Here is a 26,860-nt window from a genome sequence, read left to right as displayed (position 1 = left end):
CCCACCATTATCTTATGCTGAATTCTGAGTTACATTATTGTCTGCTTCTGACTTCTGCGATAGTTCACTCATTCTGTCTGTCCTCATGTTATCTAGTAAATTTATACTCAGTTTTAATGGATGAAAAAAATGTCCTCATTACTTTCATATAATTTTTTTCCTCTTCAGTTTATTCTTTTAGCTGAATGAACTTTAGAATCACTTTTTCAGTTGTTATTTTTTTTAATTACCAGAGGTTAAATTGAAATTCATGAGAACAACACATTAATTTGGGAGAGATTGTAATATTTACCATATTAAGTTTCTCCATTTAGTCAGGTTCTTTTTATATTTCTGAGAAATATTTAGTTGTTTATACAATATAGATCCTATATTTTCATTTATTCCTACATATACCAAATTTTCTTGTGCTAATAAAGTTTCATCTATTATATTTTCTAAATGAATATTCTTGGCATTTAAAAAGACTGTTTTTTTTTTTAACAGCCCACATTCATGTATTTTATTACTCAGTTAGTTCACTTGGGTTTTCTAAGTGGACAATCTTTCAATTTATTAAATTTCTGACCTATTTTTTTATTGAGTCAGTCAGAAGTTCCAGACAGTGTCAAGCAATAGCAGTAGCTCTATATATCTTATCTGTGTATTGTTCCTCACTTTAAAATAATTCTGCATATGTTTCTTAGTTATATATGAGGATTGCTTCTGAGGTAAAATATGTTTTCTCTATCATGTTAAGGAGGTATTCTGCTGTTACTATTTTATTAGGGGAATCAGTTGCTTGAAAATCAGAAGTATTTGTTGAAGATTAACAAATGACTTTAGACATGTCAACCCAATTTGTTAGTTTGAGCTTTTCTTTTTGACCTGTTAACAGGGTTTATTTTAAGTCTCTACTCTTAAACCATCTTTGCTTTCATGATATAAGCCCTGCTTGCTATAGGGTATCATTTTGATATTGTGCTATATTTTATTTAATAGAACTTATTTACTTTCACAACTATATTGATGGTGATAATGGACTATGGTTTTACTTTTATTTTTTAAGTGTATTTATTTTGAGGGGGAGAGGGGCAGAGAGAGAGGGAGAGATAGAATCTCAAGGAGGCTCAGCACTGTCAGTGGAGAACTGGACATGGGGCTCGATCCCACAAACTGCGAGATCATGACCTGAGCCGAAATCAAGAGTCAGTCGCTCAACCAGCTGAGCTACCCAGGCACCCCTTTATTTTTACCTTTTTAAAGGGTTGTTATTTAGTTTATACCAGTGTGGTAAAATAAATTCAGGTGACTTCATGAGTTTTGTGGTTGTGGTAGTAAGAGCATTTAACACTAGATCTAACCTCTTAACAAACTTAAAAAAATTTTTTTTAATGTTTATTATTTATTCTTGAGAGAGAGAGACAGAGCACGAGTGGGGCAGGGACAGCGAGAGAGGGAGACACAGAATCTGAAGCAGGCTCCAGGCCCTTCTCTGTCAGCACAGAGCCTGATGCTGGGCTCAAACTCGTGAACTGAGACCTGACCTCAGCCGAAATCGGACGCTCAACCAACTGAGCCACCCAGGTGCCCCTACCTCTTAACAAACTTTTAAGTTAGTGTACAATACAATGTTAGTAACTATAGGTATGATGTTGTAGAGTGGATCTCTAGAACATATTCATTTTGCATAACTGAAACTTTATACTTGTTGAAAAGCAACCCCAATTTCTTCCTCCTTCCAGTGCTTGGCAACTACCATTGGACTCTCTGCTTCTATGAGTTTGATTATTTTAGTTACCTCATATAAGTGGAATTGTGTAGCATTTGTCCCTCTGTGATTGGATCATTTCATTTAGCATTAATGCCAAGTTTCATCCATCTTTTAGCATATGGCAGGATTTCCTTCTCTTTTAAGGTTAAATAATATTCCATTGTGTGTATATATATCCCACTTTTTCATCCATTCATTTGTCAATAGACATGATATTTAGGTTATATCCATATGTTAGCCATTATGTATAATGCTGAAATAAGCATAGTATACAAATATCTATTCAAGATCCTGATTTCAATTCTTTTCGATAAATACTCAGAAAAGGGATTGCCATATCATATGGTAGTTCTATTTTTTTTTTAACTTTTGAGGAAATGCCATACTGTTTTTTTTCCCCACCAACAGTTTACTTTCCTACCAACAGTGTATAAGGGTCCTCCACGTTCTCCCAAACACGTGTTATCTTTAAAAATAATAGTCATCCTAACAGCTGTGAGGTAATATTGTGGTTTTGATTTGCATTTCCCTGATGCTTGTTAAAGTTGAACATTTTTTACCTACCTCTTGGCCATTTGCGTATTTTCTTTGGACAAATTTCTATTCAAGGCCTTTATTCCTTTTTTAAACATTCTAGAACAGTTTATGTAGCATGACAGTCACTTTAAAGTTTAACAAAACTTTCTAATAAATTATGTGGATCTAGTAACTTTTAGGGTTGCCAGTAATTATTTTAAACTGTTTTTCTCTGGTTAGTGATTTCTTTCAAAAATTTTTTTAAAGTTTTGAGTGAATTCAAAAAGTTTGCTGAGCCAGAATGTGATGAACTGTCCTGGGTACACGGCTTGAAGAAGAAAGGACTTGTGTGCATGTAAACTTTTTCTTAATCTCTTTCTTGTTTTTGTAATATCTTCCTGCTCTCAAAGCGCCTGGAATCTTCCATTTCAGACACCTTCTGCTTTATACTTTCCAGGGGAAAAAAGTTTAGTCTTGTGCTGGGTGGGAGAGAAGCTGTTAGGAGGCTATAATTGGGGAAGAGAACTGCAGATTTTCTTCTTAAATAGTCTCACAGCCATTACTTTTGTTCAGTCTCATATTCAGAGGTAGCTGCTACTGCCAATGGCTGAGCCTTTTGGGGGATTCTGTAGTGTAAACTAGCTGGCTATACCCACCACTGGCTCAAGATTCAGTTTTTTGGATCTGTTAAGTCGATTACTAGGCATCCATCTGCTTCTCTATTTCCCAAGTCTTGTTACTTCTGCTGATCTCTGTCCTAGGGATTTCTACTGTTTGAAAATCACTTCTAATGAGATTTTGTGAGGCAGTGAAGCTCTCTGCATTATTTACTTCCATATTTTGGGGTGTCTTCTTTTTTAAAACTTTTACTTTCAATTGACAGGAAAGTTGCAAGAACAGTACACTTAGATTTATTAATTGTTAACATTTTTATCAGATTTGCCTTATCTTTCTGCATATTATTATTCTTTGATGAATAACTAGAGAGTAAATTGCAGATGTCATGATCCTTCATTCCCAACAGCTTCAGCATCTGTTCATAAATACAGGGCATTGTCTTAAATAACCATTATATAATTATAAAATTCAAGAAATGTGACATTGTCACAGCATTGTATGATGTTATTTTTTATGTTTATTTATTTTTGAGAGAGAGAGAGATAGAGCACGAGCTGGGGAGGGGCAGAGAGACAGAGAGAGAGAGAATCTGAAGCAGGCTTCAGGCTCTGAGCTGTCAGCACAGAGCCCGATGTGGAACTCAAACTCACAAGCTGTGAGATCATGACCTGAGCCAAAGTCGGATGCTTAACCAATTGAGCCACCCAGGCACCCCATGTGTGATGTTATTTTTGTTAAAGTTTATTTATTTTGAGAGAGAGACACAGAGAGAGAGAGAGAGAGAGAATGAGAGAGAGAGAGAGATAGCAAGTGGGGGAGGGGCAGAGAGAGAGGGAGAGAGACAGAATCCCAAGCGGGTTCCCACAGTGTAAGTGCAGATCCTGATTTGGGGCTCAAACTCACGAACCATGAGATCATGACCCAAACCAAAATCAAGAGTTGGATGCTTAACTGACTGAGCCACCTAGGCATCCCAATATGATGCTATTATGTAAGGCAGTCTGTGTTTAAACTTTGCTAATGGTTCCAGCAATGTCCCTTTAGCTACTGAGATTCTTACATTGCAACTAGTTGTTATGTTGGTTTAGTGTCCTTTAAAATGGAAGTGTTCCCTTCATTTCAAAAGCGTTTTCAGCCTTTCTTTGTATTTTGTGATCTGGACACTTTTGAGTCGTGCCAGCCAGTTGTTTTAGAATCTTCCTCATTTTCATTTATCTGATTGATTCTACATGATTAATTTGCTTAGCACTTTGGGTAAAAATGCTACATAAGTGATATTATGCCTTTCTAGTGCACACATCAAAGAGCATAAGCTGTCAATTGGTTCCATTACTGGTGATGTTAAATCTGACCACTGTTATGAACTGACTTGTATCCCTCTCCAAATTCATATGTTAAAGCCTTAATACCCAATACCCTAATAGCTAAAACAAAGAGAACACTGACTGTCCTTCCAGATTATGAAGAATGTGCAGCATTGGTGAAAAAAATCCACCACTTAAGCAGACTACATGTGTAGTTCTTAGGGTGGTGCCAGATTTCAGTTTCAGCAAAGAGTGAAGTAAATGCTCAGTTATGAGTTGGAGGATAAAGGGTATTTTGCTGACGCTAAGCTGCATGTTACAGAGGTCCAAGTGCCATTGCTTAGAAGGTCTTGGAGGGGTAGGAGATTGGGTATTATTGGGGGCCTACAGGCGTGTGTAGGATTATTACAGGTTATTAAAGGTAACCTAGAAGTCTTGGACTGAGATAAATAAAGGTATAAAGAACAGGATTAGTTCCAATGCGTTTTGGGGACAAAAACTAGATGGAGCTTATTTTGCATCTCAAAGTCTTTAAACATAGAAAATCATGCATTTAACTTACTAGGCATAAAGAGAGAGAGTGATAAATAGAGGTGACAACATAAAAATTAAACTGAATTTTGATTACATGAGACAAATGTTGACTCTACATTTTTGTGGCCATACAAGTATCATATCTCAGATACACGTGAACATTGATCATTAAACCAGTGCAATAGAAATAACTTGAAATCATCTTTAGAAAATAGATATTCCCAGACGTGAAGTGGAAACACTTATTATGAGATATTAGTTTTTTAAATGCCTATTAAATTATTCATTCAAAATAATTTGGCAAAGTAAAATAGAAGAACAGATATTTAGTGAAATCAGACTGTGATGACAGACATAAAAGAATGTTAGGCAAACAAGATCAAATCAAGAAAAAATAGGTTTCATATTTTATTATGGATTTAAAGAAGAATCAGAGGTAACATTTAGAAGCAATTTGCATCTATTTACTTTGGGTTTTTCAGGAACATACACTTTTTGTATGTACCATGTTTTCTCTTTGATCCCAAAGTCTTATAATTTTTGTGTTTTGTAACATACTGTCCCTCCAGCCATCATCGTAAGGTCCAGGTGTATTGGGTTGAGACTGAGGTAAAGTGAGAGGGAAGTTTCATGGTGATGACACAGCCTCAACACCCATTACATTTAGGAATCCAGCCTTTTGCTGATAATCCTTTATGCTATAATTAGACTTACAAGAATCTGATTGTCACCTATGAATGCCAAATATGCTTCCAAACTGTGTTTCACATTTTGTCTGCAGAGGCAGAGCACCCAGGAAACAACCAGCTTAAAGAATGTGCAAATTCACACCCCTGAACTGCTGAGAAATTCTTTAGCTCCAACTTAGTAACTGTCAGAGTGAACTATATTTGTTCTCCCTGACTGACATGTAACAGAAGTTCAAGAAGTCACTTATTTTTCATTCCATTATTACAAATGTGACTAAAATTAGATGTAGAACATGGGGACTTTGCTAAAAAGCTGAAGAAATCATAGTGAGCAACACCTGCCATATAGAGCATGGTAATTAGCTTAGATATTCCAGCTGGCCTCCCCTGGACTATTGAGGGCACCCAGACAGCCAGGAAGGGTTCCGTTTTCCTCTGAGCAGGAAAGCCAGTGAGGAAATGCTTTCCTTTAGCTAAGAGGACTCACCAGCCAATGTGGGTGTCCTGGATAATTTCATTAAGACAGGCCACTGTTCTGAACAATTTTAATTCAGTCACAGTCTCCAAGATATTTCTTCTGGCAATGACATTTCCTGGGAGTAATTTGAAAGAGTAGAGGCATAATCAAGGAAATGAAATATTTCTATTTCTCTACTAACTTTAGAACTGTAGTGGAATAAATGCCAAGGCTAAAACCTTTCAGGAAAGCTGAATGTTCCCAGAAAAGACGTAGTTACCACTTGATGAGAATAAGAGGAGAGACTGAGGAAAATGTCATCTATCCACAGACAGATCACCAAATTGAGCCCAAGGTTGGGTACCTCATGGGCCTCAACACAAAACTTCAATGTTGAGTTTAGATTTATGTCATGGCAGGCAGTATGACAAGAATTTAGTCTAGGATTCAGATCAATGTGTATGGAAGCAGCTGGATCCTACAAGATTACTCTTTTTAATTTTATGACTCTTCATATGTTGACAGCTCATGTCAGACAACCAGACTCCAACCTAAGCAATGGTGGGGGAAAGAGGCTTGTAAAGTGAAGCTGAAAAGGGCATAAGGAAGGCAAATATTACCTCTGAAGTAACTGAAGGTTTTTTCAGAGAAGATATATTGAATCTGAGCTGCTAGATTCTATGAAAAAATAGCATGTAAAGCATTGCCCACACTTCCTTCCTTCGTTCATTCCTTCCTTCCTTCCTTCCTTCCTTCCTTCCTTCCTTCCTTCCTTCCTGTCAGAAAAGCCATGATTTGTTCTGCTTTGGTGCTAATAAGAGGTAATGTGTGTGGGTTGATCTTTGGTATAGTATTAAATTAGGGTCATGCTTGTTTCATCCTGCTGGTAAAGGATTGTGTGCAAGCTTCATTTACCATTCTTTCTACCCTGTCCCCTTCCAAACACAGAATGGTCTTCTATTTTCTTTACTCTTCACCTCCTCCACAATTTGTTCACTTCACTTATCAATAGTAACACTTGTCTAAATTGATCTCTCTAAAGCAGTGTTTTTCAAACTGGAGGTCTCTATCTATTAGTAGGTCTTGAAATCAATTTGGCAGGTTGCAACAACATTAAAAAAATGAAGTAGAGGAGAATATATGACATTAGAATGCATTGCACAGTGGGGCAAGTCCTGTTTTAATGAAACTGGTTTAAGTTATATGTGTATGGGTATACTGGAATAAAATACAAATATATACCTTAGTGTGGGACTCAGATAAGAAAGACTGGAAAATGCTGCTGAGGGATGATGAGGATTCACTGGTGGTTGCTGTGGGAGTGTGGGAGTCTTCAAGAGCAGTGGCAACAGTGTTTCACTGATTTTTTTTTTTTACCAGAATTTATTACTTACTTACTTAATTTATTAGAGAGGGAGTGTGAGTGAGCAAGGTGCAGAGAGAGAAGCGAGGCTTGAGCTCACCCAAAGTGGGTCTTGTGCTCACCTGATCCAGGGCTCGAACTCACAATCCATGAGATCATGACATGAGTATCTGATAGATACTTAACCAACTGAGCCAGGCGCCCCTTTGTTGATATTCTTTTGCTTTCTCACCCTCTTGGAGTTGCATTAGTTTCTGTTTTCCAGGTCTTGTCCCTTAGATAGTTTAATAACCTCTCAATATTATGAATTATTTCACCACCTAAGTGAACCAAAGTTGAACCGTAGTAGCTTGCAAAAAGTCTCTGTAGAATAAGGTAGAAGAGTTAAATCTTAATCCAGGTAATATTGATGGTAGAGAGTTCTGAAATGGGGGGAAAGTCAATCATAACTTGGTGTTACAAATTCAAAATCAATGTAGTTTACTCCCTTTCCTCTCCACCTGCCCCCTCCCCCCAAGGAAATACAAAGAAAGCCATGTTAGTTTCACCAGTTAGGGTCAAACAGATCCTCCAATAAACAATGTTCTTATTATTGGTGTTGCCATTTCAAATTTTAATAACATTTAATATGTCACACCACTCTTGGGGCGCCTGGGTGGCGCAGTCGGTTAAGCGTCCGACTTCAGCCAGGTCACGATCTCGCACTCCGTGAGTTCGAGCCCCGCGTCAGGCTCTGGGCTGATGGCTCAGAGCCTGGAGCCTGTGTCCGATTCTGTGTCTCCCTCTCTCTCTGCTCCTCCCCCGTTCATGCTCTGTCTCTCTCTGTCCCAAAAATAAAAAAAAAAAAAAAAAAAAAGTAATATGTCACACCACTCTTAATTAATGTTCATTGAAGACTACTGTTATATTTGATAGTTGAAGTTTGAAAGGGTATAAAGGATATAGCTACCAGATGAAATGGTTTCAAGTATGACAGTATGTGCTAATATTTCAATCCATATGTTAAACACTTATAAGGAGTGGGGTCTAAGCAGAGTCTTAAGCTAGAAGTATTGTATATATCACTTTCTTTGTAATGATACAATATAGTAAGCTATCTAAATATTCATCATCAGGGAATTTTAATAATTAATTGGATGTCTATATACAATTGACTATTATGCAGTGATAAAAGAAAATTTTCTTCAAGTACTGACACAAAACAATTTGTGAAAAAAGTTTAGTGAAAAAAGCAAAGCGTAGAAAAATCCATATAGTAAGCTCTATTGGGTTAAAAAAAGAAAATTACATATTCATTTGCTTAGGCATAGAAATAACTGTGGAAAAAGCCACAAGAAACTAATGGAAAAAGCAAAAGGGGAACAGGGGCGTTTTTTTTTCCTATTACCTTTAGGACATTTTGAATTTTGTATTTTAAAATATCTGTATATTTAAAATGAAAAACACCTTTTTACATGCTGATTTTTATCCTGCCTTTTTGGTTTTAAACTCATTTTGCTCTTTTTATCCAAGCCTTAATATAATGAAAATTATGGACCCCTAAAACTTTCCATTTGGTAGAATGCAGAATTGAGGTAAGTAATTAGCCTTGATGAATCCTGAAATACTAGGGACCTTGCAGCTTGTGACTTTCCAGGGTGAAATTTGGCCCTTGTTCCTTGGACCAAGTGTGTTTTGGCATATTGTGAGTGAACAGCAACATCTGTGTTATTATTTTGCATCGAGTATGACCACTTGTAAGTGTTTCTACAAATGGTAGGCATTTAAAACATAACACCAAATGTGCGCAAATAAAAATTCCCCAGTGACGAGGACTCAAGTGCTGTCATAACTCATTGGCACTTCTGAAATTGACCATTTCGTGCTACCCAGGATGTCATTTGGTAAGATTAAACCCTTGCTAATGTCCACTTCTTATCAAGGCATTGCTATGAACATATGATGAATAAAAATTGTGTTTTATATTTATGAAATGGATAAAAAGGTCTGATACAATAAACTGATTTTTTAAAAGGCAAGGTAACCTATAACAACAAGAACAGCATTTGGACCATAATCATTTAGAGAACCCAAGACAAAATAATATAATTAGATAACTTTTAATAGGATTCATATCAGTGCATTGGTTTAAAAATTAAAATGTCTATGCTCTCCATAATTTTTATTTTTCCATTTTCTTTGAATTTTTCTAGAACCAGGATAAAATAAATCCAACATGGCTCTGTATTTTCTGTTTAAGTTATTGCTTCAATGATATTAGTATGTTTGATCTGCAAAAATATATACTGTCATATTCATAGCATATTTCAAGAACTTGATATAAAGCTCTTGAAACATACCAGCTAAGTGGGCGCTTTAATAATGCTCTATGTTCTGCAGAGTTTTATTACTGGAGGTATAATTGTGAGATAAAACCTGCTTAAACTTCTAAGTTCATCTAATTCATTGTGTGCATATTAAAAGGTGTCATATTTTCCACTGATACAACTTTCATGCCATCTGTTGGGTGAGGGTATATTTGAAGTCATGCCAGTTGGCAGCAATAGTTACTGTTGAAGATGAAATTTGGCACTTACTACCCTCCTCTTCTCTATCCTTACCACTTATGCATTCATCCACCAATAAATGTACCTGAGTTATAGTGGATTGAGTTAAACAGTTCAGCCCCTCACGGTTTCTCTCTCTCTCTCTCTCTCTCTCTCTCTCTCTCTCTCTTTCAAATAGATAGTGATCATGATAGATTCTGGAGTAAATATGATTAACCCTCCCAACACTGCCTATCAATTTTGACAGACATTATAGTCATATATATATATTTAGAGAGAGGGGGAGAGAGAGAGAGAGAGAGAGAGAGAATATAGATATATAAATATATACCACCATGGAGTGAAGCTATAGAAGAAAGCAATAGGAGGCATAGAGCAGATGAGAATTCCAGGCTGAAGGAAACTGGTGACTCTGAAAAAGATGAAGCAGGAAACATGAGAGAGGCCATTTGCTGAGTGATAGATATCTTAAACTTAAATAGATCTTGGATTTGGCAAGGATTTATAGAAGCTTCAATGATAACCTCAGCTACTAAAGCTGACATTATCTTTTTTTATCTAGCAGTTGGTTGACTTCAGCAATACTAGCACTTTGGGCCAAAATTTGACAAAGCTGATTTAACTCAGAATATAGATATTAACTTTTATACAGAAACACCCTCAGGTTTTATCTAGCCATAAAATTATTTTAAATAATGCAAATAAGTGAACAATTCAAATTAGATATTGCAAAGATTATTAAAATTTCAGTTTCTTTTTGGTGATAATACATGTCTGGTGATGCTTCTGCAGGTTCAAAATTCTTAAGGTAATTATTGGTACTCAAATTATTGGCCCTCCTGAAAAACTTTATATAGGCAGAGCAATATTCAACCAGAAGCTCAGTTAGTCCTTTCCCATTGAGACATCTACACTTGTTTTTCCATTTGTACTCCCCAAACACGAACTCTCACATGGATACCACTGGACTATTTCATTAGGAAAAGTGGTAAGGATATGTCCTTGAGTTGACTAGATATAATGATTGTATTTTGAAACAACTTAGAGAAACTACCAGTTAATCAGTTACATGGATGAAAGAGTGTTTTCTTCAGTTTTGCTTTTGATAGTGACATACTCTTACTGCTGTATTATATATCTATATAGAGATACATACACATTAGTATCTAGAGAGTGTAGCCTCAGGATTAAAAGCATGGGTTTTGGAGCAAAATAAGTTCAGATCTCAGCTCAAGATTTATTGTCTGTGTGACTTTGGGCAAGTACTTAATCTCTGAGGGTCAGTTTTTTATCTATGAAATGGGGAAAATAATTCTATCCACAACAATAGAATTAAATGAGTTATGCATAATTTGTATTTTTCTTCTGTGGTCAGTTCATTTATTTTACTGGTTTATTTTTTTGGTTCAAATGTCTTCATGTTTTACTTATTGACTTGTAACTGTGTTTTGTATATAATGCTAATAATTTGTTTTATTTGTTGTGAACAATGATTCCTAATTCACAGACTTGTATTCTGTTGATGACATTTTAAATGTTCAGTTTTAGAATTTTGGTGTTGACAAAATTGCATTATCCTCTCCAGATTATTTCCTCCATTATACATCATGTTAAGAAAGTCCTTCCTTGCAAATTGGTGCAGCTGCTCTGGAAAGCAGTGTGGAGGTTCCTCAGAAAATTAAAAATAGACCTACCCTATGACCCAGCAATAGCACTGCTAGGAATTTACCCAAGGGATACAGGAGTACTGATGCATAGGGGCACTGGTACCCCAATGTTTACAGCAGCACTCTCAACAATAGCCAAATTGTGGAAAGAGCCTAAATGTCCATCAACTGATGAATGGATAAAGAAATTGTGGTTTATATACACAATGGAATACTACGTGGCAATGAGAAAAAATGAAATATGGCCTTTTGTAGCAACGTGGATGGAACTGGAGAGTGTGATGCTAAGTGAAATAAGCCATACAGAGAAAGACAGATACCATATGGTTTCACTCTTATGTGGATCTTGAGAAACTTAACAGAAACCCATGGGGGAGGGGAAGGAAAAAAAAAAAAAAAGAGGTTAGAGTGGGAGAGAGCCAAAGCATAAGAGACTGTTAAAAACTGAGAACAAACTGAGGGTTGATGGGGGGTGGGAGGGAGGGGAGGGTGGGTGATGGGTATTGAGGAGGGCACCTTTTGGGATGAGCACTGGGTGTTGTATGGAAACCAATTTGACAATAAATTTCATATATTGAAAAAGAAAAAAAAGTCCTTCCTTATCCAGGGAGCAGGTATATATACATATGTATAAATATATATATTTCTTGATTTTTATGCTTCAGTTTTACATTTATTTCTTCAATTAATTTGTAATATATTTAGTATGTCAGATGACATCATACATGAACATTCCTCCAAATAATTAGTCAATTTATCCAGTGATATTAATTGAATAATCCTTCCACTTTTTCATGTTTTTAAAAATATTACATCCTAATTTTTTTAGGATTGATGTCTAGACTCTGTTATAATGATTCTCTGTTACAATGATCTTTCTGTTAATTCTCCTGTCAGTTCTTCACTGTCTAAATTTTTCTATGCTTATAGCAGGCATTACCATCTGGTGGGGCCAGCTCTCCTTCATTACCCATTATTAAAATTTTGCAGTTGTTTTCAGATATGCCTTAGAATTTGTATAATATTTTGAATAATTTTTATTTTTATGTTTTGAAAAATAGTACATACACATGGTAAAACAATGGACAATAAATAGAGTAGAAAGCATTCCTCTTAACCTTGACCCTTATGTTTTCTTCCCCAGGGGCAAATTACTTAGTAGTTAAAAATCCAGTGTTGGAGACGGACTATATGGGTTCAAATCACAGCTTGCAGTTGTTAGCTATGTGACCTTAGGCAAATTACTTAACCTCTCTGTGCCTCAGTTTCCTCATCTTGAAAATGGGGATAAAAATTTTATCTAACATATAGAATTTTTTGATGATCAAATAATAGAAGTAAACCATTTAGAACAACACCTGCACCATTATAAGTGATCTGTAAAACTTAGCTATTGCTGTCAGTAGCACAAGTTTCTTGTAAATCCTTCTAGAGACAGTTTACACAGATAAAAGCAAAGCACATGTGCTTTACACAACAAATGGAAGCAAACTGTGTACATGTTTCTGTACTTCTTTTTTAAAAAAATAATAGTAGATCATTGAGTGTCACAGACTAGGAGTCTGGAGTTCCGTCTTGTCCAGCAAGAGTGAACACAGAATTGAATATGAAAGAGGGTAACATCTGGGAGGAGACAAGAGCCCCAAAACAGGCATTTCATCTCTGTATTTATTGAGCTTACAAGATATTACCCACGTGGTGAACATGAAGAAAACAAGATCTTACACACGTGAACATGAATGTGGAGAAAACAATCAGATAGTAATCAATGTGTGTGTAAGAAGCAAAGGGTCTGGGGGCAAGTGGAGTTTGTGATCAAGGTACATTGGTGCCAGATGGAAAGTAATTTCCTGCAGGTGATATAACAAGTTACTCATGATCCCATTACAACATCTCCCAGCTAACCTTGGGGGTTTTTGCCCTGTGGTGGCAGCTTTCCACCCTAAGCTTTTTTTTCTAATCCATTTAGATAGTAGAACCTATTTCTCTACAGTTCCCCCTTTTTTGTTTTTCTTCGTCTTCTTAAAGTTTACATGTGAGGACCATCATGATGAGCTTCTGATTCTTCTTTTGCTGTCAGGTAGTTTGGAGGGGAATGTTTGTGGAGTGGCTTCAGGATAAGGAGTCAATGAAGAGGCTTCTACCATCTTGAAAAATGGGAGTGGTGGTCACTCATTCAGAGTCATTCTCTGGAAGTCCTGGTTGATTGGAAGAGTTTCAGGGGGTCTCCACCATGCCATGACACAGCTTCACCAACCAAGAGGGAATCCATAGAGGTCGGGAATCTGAAAGAACACAACATATCCTCGATCCCAGGTGAGAAGTTTGAATCTTCTACATTTAGAAGAATGTAGCTCAGCTGTTATTAGTCCTTGAGGGTCAAGATTTAAAAATTTAAAAGTGATCATAGCACGATCAAGGAGAAGTTGAAATTGTACACAACCGTGGGTAATCCCCCCTCCCTTTTTTAAACATATTTTTAAGTTTATTATGTCCTCATTCTACAATTGCTTGGCCTTGTGGTTTATAAGGAAATTTAATTTTATCTGCCATTTCCTTCTGTCTTTATTTCCCATATCATTCCCCCTGAACAATTTTGGCCCTAAAATCTTTAAGGTTGTTGAGGGTGGAGCATCTTCTCTTCTGGAACTTCTTTCTGCTCAATAGGGGCATAGAGATGTCCCTACCTATGGGTCAACAGTGCTCAGTATATGGGGAAGGTATAGGGGAGTTACAAAAGGGAAATACAATTCAGGGGACACGGAGCCTCCATGAGTAGAAAATCATCTGTGTACTGGAAGTCATAGCAGCCCAAGAAGAGTCACAAAACTATGACAAAATGACTCATGATTAAAAGATCTAATTGAGAAGGAAATTCACTTATTTCTGTGGCATATAACACTCCAATAATCAGAATTTCAGGTGATAGATGATTTTATACCAAAAAATATTAAAACTAGGATTTGCATATAATCCGTAGAATAGTTAAAGCATTTACTCAAATGTAACCTAAGGCTTATTATATATTTGACAGTGCTTCCAGAGTTACATAACATACCAAAGAAGCCTAATTGGTCAAAAAGACTTCATTTACAATTTAAATCACGGGAAATTTGTTAAAACAAAGAAACAAACAAAAAACATCAGACCCAAATATTCTTAGTTTCTCTGCAATAAGAAGCCAAAAGCAGATAAGCCTTGTTTAGTAATCAATGTATTAGCATCCCATCCCATTTAGAAAAGGCTAGATGTCCGATGAATTCAATCTCAATTTATCATGCAAGCAAAGCTTTTTAGGTTGCTAAAGCCTTTGAAAGCTATCTTAACAATTACTCATGTAAACTATGAGACAGAGTTAACCATCACTTTAAGTCATAACATGAGCTTATTTGACCTTTGATAAACGGGTCTATTTTAAGCCAACAAACTTATGTTTGGGACCACCTAAGACCATTTGTTCCCCATGGTTAATTTTTACCTGGTGGGGAATTCTAAAGTGGGTGATCTTTGCTCCTTGGCATCTAGGAGACCATGTTTAAGGGTTGGGAAAAGGTTTCTATAGCTAATATGGCTTGCAGTTCTAAATGTTGGGTAGAGCAAGTCCATTATACAATATATGTTCCCAATTTTCCAAAGGCAAGAAGCATTGTGAGTTTTCCCTGAGGTGTCTGTAAACACCGCAGGGCATTCTTAATAGGTTGTTGCATGGGGTAAGGATGTCTTTGGAGGGAATCTTTTGTTCTTTTAAAATATTAGATTTTTCCCAGTCACAAAGGGGCCAGTCTGTTCTCTGGATGTAGGGGTGCTGAAGGGGCTGGCTGACAATAAGGAGGCATAGGTTCCTTGGAAAGTTTTTTGATTACTTTGGCTGGGTCTATATCTTTATAAACATCATCTGCATTGGGGGCTGGGGGGTGGGGGAAGGGGAATGGCCTAACGGACAATAGACTGTGTAAGTATAACCTCAGGCAGAACATTGGTGCCTTCTGTATGGCGTGCCTTTAGTGTTTTACCTATTCATTCCCAAATGTCCAGGTCAGAGGTTCCTTGCTCTGGAAATCAAGGGCAGTATTGCTGGATAATAATTAATAATTTAAGGATTGCTATATGAATGTACTGTTTCTGTTCTAGGAATAGAGAGTCACCCATAATGATTCTCTCAAAAGTTCGGTGGCAGCGAATCCTAATATAGTTTCACTTTTCTCTTACCTCATCAGGAGAATTTGTAGTCACGGTGCACTATTTTCGTTCTTAGACGTCTAGCTCTAATGCTGCGTTCTGCAGTCCTTGAGTTAGGTGGTCTTCTTAGCCAGGTCGGCTTCAAGTCACATTGCCTTAGTCGGGTCAGCTTTTCTTCTGATCACCTCAGGTTCTAATCGTGTCGCCTGCTGTCACGGTGACAATTGAGATCATTCTATATGAGCATACACTTACCTTTTCTTTTTAAATAATTCATAATCTACTATTGTATAGATGTATTATTTATTGAAACAGTCTGTGCTAATGAATATTTATATTGTTTCTAGTCTTTTGCTAGTACAACGTTGCAATGAATTATTGTATCTTCATGTACATGTATACATATATTTGTTGATCAATTCCCAGAGGTGGAATTGCTGAATAAAAGCATGTGTTCATAATAAATAGCAATAAATCTTTTGACTTGACCTCCCCAGATAAGGTATTAACTTGTACAGCATCAGTGCTGTGTCAATGCACTATTGTTAACACAAAAGTCTATGAAGCTTGGTCTTTGCTAGTGTGGACAGCAGTGTCTCACAATTTTAATTTGCATTTGCTTACCTATGGTTAAGGTTGATTTCTTCAGAAAAGATTTAAAATTTATATTTATTTTTAATTGAATAGTGGTAAGGGTATGTCCTTGAATTGACTAGGTATAATGACCATATTTTGAAACAACTTGGAGAAACTACCAATTCATCAATTACATGATCAATTACCAATTGATCAATTACATGTATCAAACAGTGTTTTCTTCAGTTTTGCTTTTGATAGTGACATACTCTGACTGTATTGTATATCTTATAGAGATACACATCGGTATCTAGAGAGTGGTATCTAGTCAGTGAATGTCTTTTGCCTATTTTTTATTGGAGATTTGATCTTTTATATGGATCTGTAAGATCTTTCTGAATATTAAGAATATTTGGTCTTATGGGGTGCCTGGGTGGTGTAGTCGGTTAAGCGTCCGACTTCAGCCAGGTCACGATCTTGCGGTCCGTGAGTTCGAGCCCCGCGTCAGGCTCTGGGCTGACGGCTCGGAGCCTGGAGCCTGTTTCCGATTCTGTGTCTCCCTCTCTCTCTGCCCCTCCCCCGTTCATGCTCTGTCTCTCTCTGTCCCAAAAATAAAAAACGTTGAAAAAAAAAATTAAAAAAAAAAAAAAAGAATATTTGGTCTTAGACATATATGTGACAAATATATTTTCCCGATCTTTCATTTGTCTCTTCAGTAGTTTATTAATTTTTTGTGTGATGCAGACATTTAAAGTTGCTATGTGGTTAATATTTTTTTTTCTGTGACCTCTGGATTTTGTTATTGTCTTTTGACTTTTCTTTTGAATCATGAGCTTGGTAGTAGGTCACATCTGTTGTTTTCTGGATGTTCTGTGTGCTACTTAGGAATGAACTCGAGAAAATGAAGTGTTAGGAATAATATGTTCAAGCTGTGATAGTGATCCAACCCAATTTAAAAGGTTTGAAAGCATGCCACCAGAAGGTTAAAGTAATGGAGTCAGAGGAAGGTAATCATTATTGCTTATATCTGTCATGAGAATAAGTTTAGTGTCCTGTGTACATGAGGCTGCTTGCTGTTGTACTGTCCAAGATATGGCCATGAGATAAAATTTCCATTTTGTCCCACTTGATAACTTCTTTTCTTTGGGCAAATTACTAGAAGCGGAATTTTGGATCAAGGAATAGACAAATTTTTAAGGCATTTGACACCTATTCATATAGTATCATCCATAATTTGTAGAAATTGGGAAAAATAGATGAGAGTCCCTTTCCTAGACCCCTTGTTGAATTAAAAAAAAACAAAACACAAAACTCTCCTAATTTGCAGGTGGAATAATAATCTCATTAGTGGTATAATTTATTTAGTTGCTAGTGAGACAAAAATGTTTTTGCTTATTGTATTTTTTTTTAGAAAATGAGTATGTACTTAAATTATTTATTTTATGATGTTTGACTTTTGTTATGGATTTATAAATGCTCATTACATACAGTTGGCCCTTGAACAACTGGATGGAGCTGCACGGGTCCACTTACACATGGATTTCTTTCAATAAATACAGTACAGTACTGTAAATGTATTTTCTCTTCCTTATAATTTTCTTAACATTTTCTTTTCTGTAACTTGTTATAGGAATACATTATATAATACACATGATAACATACAAAATTTGTGTTAATACAACTATATTACCAGTAGAGTTTTCAGTCAACAATAAGCTATTAGTAGATAAATTTGGGGGGAGTCAAAAGTTATATGTGGATTTTTGACTGTGTGGAGGGTCAGTGTCCTAAGCCTTGCATTTTCAAAAGTCAACTGTATTAAGGTTATTAATCCTTTAACTGTTATCTAGAATAATGAATATTCAACAATCTAAAAGTTCTCCTAGATTTTAAAATATATGTACATAACCTACTTATACTTGGTTTTTACATATCATTTTTCTATTTTACTTTCTTACATTTAAATGCCTATATAAATATAAATGTGTACATAAATGTAAATAAATGCCTATATAAATATATATTATTTCCATTTAGATTTGAGATAAAAATATGACTAAAAAGAATATTAATTTATGGTGGCATATTGTTTTGAAATTTATTGAAAAAAATTTTTAATGTTTATTTTTATTTTTGAGTGCACGCGCCGAGAGAGACAGACAGACAGAGACAGAACATGAGTGGTGGAGGGGCAGAGAGAGAGGGAGACACAGAATCCAAAGCAGACTCCAGGCTCTGAGCTGTGAGCACAGAGCCCGATGCGGGGCTTGAACACTTAACTGACTGAGCCACCCAGGCGCCCCTTGAAATTTATTTTTGAAAAGTCTGTTAGAAGTTTTATGTAAGGTTTGGAAGTTATCCTTCTAAACTCGTTTTGAGGGAAAAAGACTTTTTGCCTCTGTAATGTTGCTTTAGATGATTTACTTTAAGAACTCACTTATGGGGCACCTGGGTGGCTAGTCGATTAAGCCTCTCTGACTCTTGATTTCAGCTGAGGTCATGATCTCATGGTGGTGAGATCAAGATTGAGCCCTGTCTTGGGCTTTGTTCTGGGTGTGGAGCCTGCTTGAGATTCTCTTTCTCCCTCCCTCACTGACACTCCTTTGCTACTGCTCTCTCAAAAACAAAACCAAACCACACAAAAAAATCCTCACCTAAATAAGACAGCCATATTTTGAAGTATGCATCTTAAGTTACTTACAAGAGGAAATTTCTGCTGCCTTGTGTTCAATTACTTCAATTTATATAGAATTTTGTAACTGGAAGATACTTTGATGTGGATTTTTCATGTCATTGAGCACATTCAGTGCTCTCTTAAATAATCATGTTAGAAGTCTGTATAACTCAATTGTTTATGTTTCACAAAAATATGCCTTGATGACCAATTTTAAGTCATTTTCTTGTGTTCTTTTTAAAATTTTTTTTTAACGTTTATTTATTTTTTTGGGACAGAGAGAGACAGAGCATGAACGGGGGAGGGGCAGAGAGAGAGGGAGACACAGAATCAGAAACAGGCTCCAGGCTCTGAGCCATCAGCCCAGAGCCCGACGCGGGGCTCGAACTCACGGACCGCGAGATCGTGACCTGGCTGAAGTCGGACGCTTAACCGACTGTGCCACCCAGGCGCCCCTCTTGTGTTCTTTTTGATGCTGCCTCAAGGTTTCAAGGGTCAGTTTGTCAAATACAGTAGCAAGTACTATTACTACTAATATCTAATAGGTATTATATAGTTACACAGTGCCAGGTGTGTTCCAAGTACTTTCAGGGCATTGTCACTTAATACTCACCAAAACTCAGTAAAGTGATTTGTGGTTCCACCTCCATTTTATAGACAAGAGTATTCAGACAGAGGGTAGCTTGCCTAAGATCATTCAGCTAGAAGAGCTAGGATTAGATCTGAAGAGCCCCAAGTGAATCAGAACATTGTATTTTTATGAAAAATCTCCAGATTTGTTAATATTGGTAACTAACTTAAGTAAATTTTAAATATTGTGTAAGTCAACAAAATGCAGGCCATAGACAAAATATCTGCACACTGAATGCAGCCCTTGGCTATAGTTTTGTGAGTTCAGATTTATAGGATTCCTTATTTATATATTTCAGGTACTCCTGGCTTTGCTCAATACTGCTGCCTTTCTGGATTTTTCTGTGGGTCATTTATCACACTCTGGTCTCTGTATTATTAAGTTGGGCTTGTTCACTCACTTTTTGTAATTTAAAAGGACAAACAGTTGCTTCTGAAAAGGAGAGAGAGGAAGAGACAGAGGGAGAGACATAGAGACAGAAAGAGACACTGTGGGTGGTTGAAGTACACTGAAAGAGTATGATCATATTGTTCTGAGATGATCAGAAAATCTTATAAAGAAGCTGTTCCTTCCCTCCTATTCCCTTTAGAGGTTCTGTGGGCCTAAATACTGCAGTGCTCTATCTCATTAGTGAAGTGCATTATGTCTATTGCAGGGTTCTATTATCTCTCATCTCTATCCTGTTGTCTATAACCTCCTATTAGAGTTAGAAATCCCCTTATTTGAAATACCTTCCCCATGCACTTTCTTGTGTAACATTGGTCACAGTTATGCTTTTTTTTTTTTTCAATCTATATTGCTAGTGGTACTGGTCTTCACATTTCAGCTGTACCTTACTTAATTGGGGTATTTCATTTAATTGGGGTATTTCATTTGAATCCTTAAGCTTGTCAGTTTCTTGCCATCCTGCTCACAACATCCAGCTGAGAACTCAGTCCCATCAGCTCTCTCCTCTCTGAGTTGACATGGCTGAAGTGCTGTAAAGGCAAGGGATGCTTTTATTCCAGAAATAGAGAGAAACTTCATGAACTGAAGGGCTGGTGTGTGACCTGCAAAACCCAAAATGGGATTGACTAAACTGGGACATCTCTGCCTCTTCATGCTGCACTAAAATAGAATATATTCATCTGACCCCATTTGTAGTCTGCTGTTTGAGTGATATTGTGGTAAGGACTACATACTGACAGGGAATAAAATCTAAACAATCACCAGAATTTGAAAAAATATATATTGACGGAATTCCTTTAAAGAGATAACTGATGATACGTCACAGTTGTCTAAAAGACATCATGATTGAGGATTTACCTTTTATTATAGCTCAAAAAAACCTTCCCTCTTAGTTTTTACAAAAGAGCTCCTTTGAATCATACAGTGCTAAGCAGCCAGATGTATCATATAAGTTATATTTTCCTGTATTTTCTAAGCTTTCCATTTATATTTGTTCCATAAGTAGGAAAAAAAAGTTTTTAAGGCCAAAGGAAAGAAGTTGAGAATAAAGCAGAAAGGATATTGTCAAAGTAGCCTTACCTCTTGTCACCCACATCAGGATTCCCCAAACAGCCAAATGACAAATTTTCCATCAAGAATATTTTTTACATTTTTAAAATGTTTTTTTTTTAAACTTATTTTTGAGACATAGAGAGACAGAGCATGAGCAGAGGAGGGACAGAGAGAGAGGGAGACACAGAATCGGAAGCAGGCTCCAGGCTCTGAGCTGTCAGCACAGAGCCTGATGCGGGGCTTGAACTCACGGACTGAGATCATGACCTGAGCTGAAGTTGGACGCTCAACCGACTGAGCCACCCAGGTGCCCCAACATTTTAAATGTTTTGGGGAAAAATATTTTGTGACATGTAAAATTATATAAAATTCAAATTCCATAAAGTTTTATTAGATTTCTGTGTAGTCTATGGCTGCTTTCGTCTTACAACTGCCCAATTCAATAGTTGCAAAAGAGACCATATGGCTCTCAAAGTCTTAAATATTTACTATCTGGCCCTTTTCAAAGAAATTTGACCCTTCAATCACAATAATAATTTTTTATTATAACATATACATCTTAATTAACAAAAATCAATGTATTTTATCGACTGCCAACACACTCTCTAGAAGTTCAGCTAGAAGTTTTTCCCAAAATCATTAATTTACATATATTTGCTGTGTAAAATTATTTTCACCCTGTCTTCACAGTATTAAAGCAAGCCCATTATCCCTATTTCCATCTATATTTGTGCAAAACCCAGGGTATGTCTTGAGTGACCATCCGTTTGCTCTACCTGGACTTTCTTGCTCAACATTATTACTTGTCTTTGAATCTACTCAAAATTTGAGATGACATTACTCTGTGGTCCAGATCATACATCATCTTGATTCATTTCAACAGCATGATAATTTCATGTCTTCAAGATCAGAAATTGGTCAAAAAGTTGTAATGTTCATTTATTTCTCATTAAATAGTTTCCCAAACATTACTTTGCTATTACTCCCATGTTCTTGGTCTTCCCCTGAGGGGAAGAAACTGAACAATCCTAGGTCTAGGTCTGGTTTTGCTTATGTTTGGGTTATGGGATACAGTGTGTATAGTGTAGCAGAGAATTACAAATTCTCAATTCCAGGAACTGGAGAGGTATCCTACTTTTCTATTTTTAGGGGCTAAAAAGGCAGAAGTTTTGGTGGCTGATGGAATTATTTACATCCTCCTGGAGGGATAATTCTTACCAGAAAGTAAAATTTTTATTTTTATTTATTTATTTTTTAATGTTTTTATTTATTTTTGAAGGAGAGAGAGACAGAGCATGAGTGGAGAGGAGCAGAGAGAAAGGGAGACACAGAATTTGAAGCAAGCTCCAGGCTCTAAGCTGTCAGCACAGAGCCCGATGTGGGGCTTGAACTCATGAACTGTGAGATCATGACCTAAGCCGCAGTCAGACACTTAACTGATTGAGCCACCCAGGCGCCCCCAGAAAGTAAAATTTTTTTAAAATGCCTTAACTAATCAATAGAGGGAGATTAGCCCTCAAGAACCTGGAATATGGAAGCTTAGACAGGGAAATTTGAATGTACTAGTCTTCCTTCCTAGTGCAAACATGCAAACATCTCACAGGAAAAGAGAAAAGGGTACAGTAATCTTTGATGTGCCCTGTTTTGGAACAATGGCCGTAAACTAATTAATATTATCTATTGTAATAAGAATAAAATAATTATATAGTGTGGTAATAGGAGTTTGGGGTTTTCTTTAAAATTTCCCATGGAAATTTGGCAAGTTCTACTCATATTTTAAGTTCAGCTTTTGTTGTGCTCCTTAACTCCCAGGCAGAACTAATTACTTTTTCTGCTTCATAGCATTTGGTTCAGTCATAGTACTTAGCGTTTTGTATTACAATTTATGTTTCTGTCTTCTCAAAAGGATGTAGAGATTCTGGAAGAATCTATGGTATATATCTGCAAAGAAAGGGATCCCACTAAAATGTTAGTAACTATCAGCTTTGGATAGTGAAAATATTTGTGATCTTATAAAATAAATTTATTTTGTTTTTGTTTATTTACATTTTCTGTTTTTTTTCTAATATTTTGTCATTTTCAGCAAGTATGTATTGACTTTTTCCCAATTATTGTTCTAGGTATGAGGTAATATGTAGTGAGAAAAACAGCAAAATCCTTGTACTCATGGAGCTTATATTCTTGTGGGAGGAAATAGACAAAAAAAATGTTTAAAAAAAAGAAAGGAAGAGGAGGAGGGAAAACAAGAGGAAGACAAAGGATGAAGAGAGAAGAAAAATAAAAGGTAGTAAGAAGAGTAATAGAGAGTGAGCAGTAATGGCTATAGATCATTTGGAGGTGAAAGCAAGCTGAAGGTTGGTTCTTAACGGGGGAAATCTTGTTAAATAGGGAAGAATGTATGGTATATGGAAAATATAAGCATATTTGTAAGCCAGGGATTTCTTAAATACTCTTTCTGGCAATGAGCATTTCTCTCCAGAAAAATTGTACTAGATACCTCAAATACAAGATGTGTCAAAGCCCTTCCATTGTGGATAGTGGTGATGGGTGGAGATTAAATGGAACCCTGGTCTCTCAGTCTCCCTCTGACAACTCCACTAACTGCCTTTGACCTTATAGAAATGTAGAAAGGTAAGAAACAGCCTGGTGACTATAGTTAATAATACTGTCTTGTATATTTGAAAGTTGTTAAGAGAGTAGGTCTTAAAAGTTCTCACAAGAAAAAAAACTGTAACTATGGTGATGAATATTAACTAGATTTATTGTGGTGATAATTTTGCTACTTATTCTAATACCAAGTCATTAGGTACACCTGAAACTAATATGTTGGTTATATCCCCCAAAAAAGGACTATTATTTGTAGATTTTCCAGAGGAGGTGGTAGAATGTATATAAAGATATATATTTAAACTATGAAAGAGGAGTTAATCATGAGTTAAAGTGTTGGTAGATATAGGTTAGGATGTTAAGAGCACAACTTTGAAAAGGAGACAGGACATAGTTCTTTGGCAGAGAGAAATAAATATGAAAAAGGAGGAAACTACAGAAATATTAGGATAATGTCAGTGATGGATTAGAGTCATTTTAGCCCTGTCCACATACCTCAAGAACTTACCACAATCATCATCATCATCTTAAAATGAGGACTTACTTGTCTTAATATTATTTAAAATGTGAATTAATGACCTTTAGGATATTTTGTGTTTATCAATCCAAAACAATATGATATAATTAAAACCAATGTGCTTGTTTGCAAATGAAGTTTCAAGACTTGGACCTTAGTCCTCCCAGCTAGCCAGATCACCACACTATGCCACTTCTGTTTCAGGGTCAAAGGAATGGGAAAAGAGAAGACACGTTGGATAGCTTTATTTTTCTCAGAGGAGTAGATGGTTGATTCATAGATTAAAATTTGTGAGTTTGAAAAAGGGAAAAAAAGGTATCTAGAGTGGCAGTGAAAGGCATAACATAAATAAAATGAATTTGAATAATGTGGCTTAAAGGAATTCTCAGCTCTTATTATTAAGTGCAGCTACTTTTTTTACTCAGTTTATTCCTTATCAGTAGTCACAGGTAATCATCTTCACTACTTCCCTGAAAATTCACTTATTTAATCTCAAAGTACTAACTTAACTATGATCTTAAACTATTGCCATTACTATTTGCATTTTTTGTTTGCCCATATGTACTATTAATCTACCACACTTATAAAGGCATATAGTGTTGAACCATTTGGATGAATACCAGAATTCTTATGAAAGGAAATTTCAAATATAGGTTAGAGATAATGGAGCCCCTTTAATACACAGGGAAGAAGTTAAGAGTTGGATGTGATGAAGAATCTAATGTTCTAGGTAGGTTATTACTGTTAATATAGATTCTGTACTGGGACCAGGATGATAACAAACTATTACCTGTCCATCCAAGGAAGGTAATTGTTAAGTCTAATGATTGCTTTAGGGAAGAATAGGATGACAATTGTAAGGTGAAATCGATGCTTCTACTCTGATACAGGTCTAGGACTAGGAATTTAGTAGGTGCGACAGCTCCTTTGCTGAAGAACACTGCTTATTATCCCTGGAGTCGGGAGGTAGTTGAAGGGACTAAATAACATTTGAGTCTTTTTTTTTTTTTTTTCTCCACTCAGTGAGAAACAGAATTCGACTGCTTCTTTTGGGGGAGAGGACAATGTGATTTAGCCAATTGTGGAAAAAATAAATAATAAAACAGTCGAATAAGAGGCAAATTATACACAACAGTAGGTCCACCCATATAAAAGCCCATCATATTCAGAAATAGACATCAGCCTTTCCCATTTCTTGGTTATTCACCTCCTTATTCCTGATGAAGCTTCTACCTTCTATGGCCTAGGGAGCTGGATTCTCTCACTGAAGTGCTTTAGTTAAACCAAATTTCACAGGAAGCTTCTAGGCCTGGTCAACTCCCCATTCCTTATCAAGATCATCAGACTTTCTTCTTTCTCCTCATGATATCATAATGGGTGTTATGGATTGAATTGTGTCTCCTCTACCCTCCAACCCTCCAGTTTATATGTTAACATCATAACCCCTAGTACCTCAGAATGTGACCTTATTTGGAAATAAGGTCTTTGCTGGTAATCTACTTAAGATCATTAGAGAGAGTCCTAATCCAATAGGACAGTGTTCTTATATACGAGAAATTTGGACACAGAGATAGAGACACAGGGAGAACACAATGTGAAGATAAAGGGAGAGATGAGGTAGTGCATCTACAAGCCAAAAACAAAAAACCTCCCAGTAGATACCCAAAGATGGCCAGCAGGTCACCAGAAGCTAGGAGACAGGCATGGGGAAGATCCTCCTTACAACCCTCAGAAGGAACCAGCTCTGCTGACACTTCAGTTTTAAACTTCTAGATTCTAAAACTTGTGAGGCAACAATTATCTGTTGTTTAAGTCACACAGCTCATGGTATGTTTTTACAGCAGCGCTAGCAAACTGATATACTGGGGAAAGCAATTTGGTAAACAATTCTTTTCTTAAATAATAAAAACATGTAACAAAGGCATTACTATTATCCCAGACCTTTCCTTGTTCTTAACAACTGAAGACCCCACATACATATGAAGGTTGGGGGTGAAGAGTGGAGTCAAAAACAGGAAATATCGTTGAAAATTTGTACTAAGAGCCATTATACTCCCCAGGTTACCTCTGCCACCTCACACAAGTAAGCAGCATCCCAGCTAAAAACAGAAGGCTTATTCTCTAAGCAGGTGACCAGAGAGTCTCTGGATTAAAGGACAGAAAACACATCTGATGGGAGAGATGAGTTAATGTACTAAAAACTTGAAGAGTAAGTGAAAGTGTATGTGTTGAATGATAAGACAACCCCATTCCCACCAAAATTCTTTCCTTCTTCAACTCCCACAAACCAGGGTTTCTGTATCCATCTTCCTCCAGGGAAGAGATTGTAAAGTTCTCTTTGGAATCTCTTTATCCCAAGAGAAAATATCTACAGTTTCTTATAATTGGGCTTCCCTCAATGAAATGGCTAAGTTCATATCTGATTATAGTGAAATTAATGGTAAATAAGTCTAAGAGATTCCAATTAGCCCCTTAGTTCCTCACTCTGTAAGATAAGGAAAAATAAAGGGTCATCAAGACATTTGAGAAAAGTCTCTTACATGACAGGCAGAGACCAAGAGAAAACAATCAGAAAAACAGAACTTGTGAAATAAACTCCAGAAACAATGCAGGGACAGATGGATACATCAACAAGTTCTGTACTATCCACAGAAGGATCATAGAAGAGTTGCTTAAAAAAGAAAAAGGTAACTGTAAAAAAAGGGACAAATGGAATAAGAGAGGTCAAA

Source organism: Puma concolor, chromosome B2 (assembly GCF_028749965.1).
Source record: "Puma concolor isolate L17-30 chromosome B2, mPumCon1.1.hap2, whole genome shotgun sequence".
NCBI classification, from domain to species: domain Eukaryota; kingdom Metazoa; phylum Chordata; class Mammalia; order Carnivora; family Felidae; genus Puma; species Puma concolor.
Note: the sequence above shows the minus strand (reverse complement) of the source record.